The following is a 3,032-nucleotide window of genomic DNA, read 5'->3' as shown; positions in this document are numbered from 1 at the left end:
TTTCTTTAACTAATCTTACAAGAAAGGCATTATTATTTTTCCAAAGTATTCGAAAATTATATTTTTTTTACAAGAGGAATTTTCTGCTAAAAAAGGCAAACTTTTAACAAAATACATGAATTTTTAACCAAAATAGATATATTTTTAATCAAAAATAGAACAGTTTAAATTTGAGTAAAAAGAATAAATTTTCAACAACAAAAAATCTGTTTTCAAAAAATTAGTTACATTTTTAACCAAATAAATAACTTGTTAGCCAAATAAAATAAATATTCAACAAAATATTTATATTTTTAGACAACAGATGAATTTATAAACAAAAGATTGAATTTCCATACAAACAAATTTCTAAAAAAGTTTAATTTTCAACAAAACAAACGAATTCTAACACAAAAAGATAAAGTTACAATCAAAAAGATTAATTTTCTACCAATAAAAGTAATTTTCAAAAAACAGAGGCATTTATGAATTAAAAAAGATAAATTCTCAACGAAAAATAGAATATTCAAATTTTCACTTAGAAAAGAAATTCAAAAAAATATTTAAATTTTAAACCAAATAAACGAATTTTGATCAAGTATGATGATTCTTGAACTAATGAGACTACTTTAAAAAAACACGAATTGTCAACTAAATGGTCAAGTTTTAACCTAAGATTAGTAGAGTTTGTAATTAAAAACAGAGTAGTTGAATTTTCAGTAAAAAAATAATAATTTTTAACAAAATAGGCTTGCGTAAAATTTCCAACCAAAGAAATTAGTTTTCTACCTAAAAGATAAAGATTGAATCATCATGATGAATTTTCTACCAGAAAAAAAGTAATTGAAAAAATAAATTCGTAAATTTTCAATTAAAAAACAAATGTTTTTAACAAAATACACCAATTTCCAACTAAAACATATGAATTTTTAACCAGAAATAGAATAGTTCAATTTTTAGTAAAAAGAAAATAATTTTCGACAAAAAACACAAATTTTCAACAAAATAGTTATATTTTCAACGAAAGAAATGAATATTCAACCAAATAAAAATTAAAAAAAAATAGTTTCTTTTTAAACCAAACTGATTAATTTTCAACCGAAAAGATTAAATTTCTATAGAAAAATATATTAATCTTCAAACAAAAAAGTTAAAATTTTAACTAAAATGTTTTAATTCAATAATATGTATAAACTTTCTATTTAAATTTAAATTTTATTTTATTTAAAAAGATACATTTTAAATAAGAAATAAATGCTTACGTTGTTATTGAGAAAAATAACTGGAACATTTTGAGCTTTGAACGGAAAGTGAAATTCTCAGTAAAAAAATTTATTTTCAACGAAATAAAATAATTTTTTAACAAAATGGTTTAATTTTGAAAATAAAAAGCAGATGATTTTTCAGACAAGAATTTTGATCAAAAAAGATCAATTTTCGACAAAAAATGGAATAGTTAAATTTTTAGTAGAAGCAATTAATTGTCTACCAAAAAAGAGTAATTAAAAAAAATACTGAAATTTCTAATAGTTAAGTTTTCAACTGTTGAAGATAAATTCTTAACCATATATGAATTATTTAAATTTTCAGTTAGCAAATAAATAGATTTTGTCCCAAAAAATAACAAATTTCAACAAAATAATGAAATTTTGAACAAAAAATGGTTTTTAATTAAAATAATAAATCTTCAACAACGAAAATTAATGTCGAACGAAGTAGTTCTGTTTTTAACTAAGTATTTGAATTTGCAACCAAAAAGGATTAATACGCAAGGTAAAGTTGATATTTCAATAAAAAGGATTTTAATTTTAATCCGAAACCTGTTGAATTCAACCCGAACATTTTTAAAGCTTTTTACAATTTTAAGCAATTTCAAATAATTTTTTAGGATTTTTAATGCTTTGAAGGAAGTTCTATATAACTTTAAAACATAAGTGATTGATAAAAATTTACGAATGAATTTAAATGGCCTTAAGAAGTAAGGAGATTTTCGCAAAACTGATTTCAAAAATATAGATTTAGGGTTAATATTAGAGGTAGTTTTGCACAGCAACAGTTGTACCCTTTTTTCTACTAAAACGATTTTAATCAAATTTGACGGATGAATTCATGCGAACTTTAAAAATCGAAAGGAAGGTTTTGCAAAATTATTTTTAAAAAAATATTGATTCAGGTTTCATTTTAGAGGTAGTTTTGCAACGCATCAGTTGTACTTTTTTTCCTGCAACGATTTCGATACAAATTGATAAATGAACTCATACAGCCTTTAAAAATGAGAATGAGATTCACAAAAAAATTAATTTCCAAAAATATTGCTTTAGGATTAACTTTAGGGGTAATTTTTCACGGCATGAATTGTAACTTTTTTTCTACTAAACTCATTTTTATAGAAAGGGACCAATTAATTCTGGCGACATTTAAAAGTAAAAGAAAGAGATTTGTGCAAAAATAAATTTTAAAAATGTCGATTTATGGTTCAATTTAAAAGTAGTTTTGACAGCAACTTTAGTACATTTTTTCTTCTAAAAAGCTTTTCATTAAAATTAAAGAATTATTATCATTATTAAACACCATTAAGCCATTTCCCTTTCGGGGTAGGCGTGACTCACTAGGCAGGGGAAAGGAGTAGTCTGTGGAAGGAATAGAGATTTTTCAGATTGATCCAGAATTCTCGTTTTATTTATTTAAATAACACGTTCGTTCCACAACACTGCTCCGACCCAGGTTGCTGATCAATCTCTCTAGCAATCACCCCAAGCGAAGTACATCACGAAGTCGTTATGTAAGGTTCCCCACTTGGGTCCATTAATAGCCAAGGTCTTTGTTTCAGGCGTCATTCACTCTACTGACACTCTTTTCATTAACTATTTGCCGCCATACTTTCCTGTCCTGGCATACTTCTCTAGCTTCTTTTATGTCCATGCATTTTTTTATGCAGGCTCTCGTGTTTCTGACTTCTTATGTCTCTTCTAAGTAGGGTCCCATTCACACATTCTAACCATTCTTTCCGCGGTCTACCTCTGGGCACGTTGCCATTTACTTTACCTTGATAC

At 25.4% G+C, this 3,032-nt stretch overlaps 1 protein-coding gene across 1 annotated transcript in view; it reads right to left on the bottom strand.

Annotated features, from left to right (window-relative positions):
- The window catches only part of LOC117167712 (forkhead box protein P1), a 421,480-nt gene that overhangs the window by 417,700 nt on the left and 748 nt on the right, over positions 1–3,032 (bottom strand). The gene's annotated exons all lie outside the window — the stretch shown is intronic.

The sequence above is a fragment of the Belonocnema kinseyi genome, chromosome 2 (assembly GCF_010883055.1).
Source record: "Belonocnema kinseyi isolate 2016_QV_RU_SX_M_011 chromosome 2, B_treatae_v1, whole genome shotgun sequence".
NCBI classification, from domain to species: Eukaryota; Metazoa; Arthropoda; class Insecta; order Hymenoptera; family Cynipidae; genus Belonocnema; species Belonocnema kinseyi.
The sequence above is the reverse complement of the archived record's forward strand: the minus strand, read 5'-3'. Positions and strand labels throughout refer to the sequence as shown.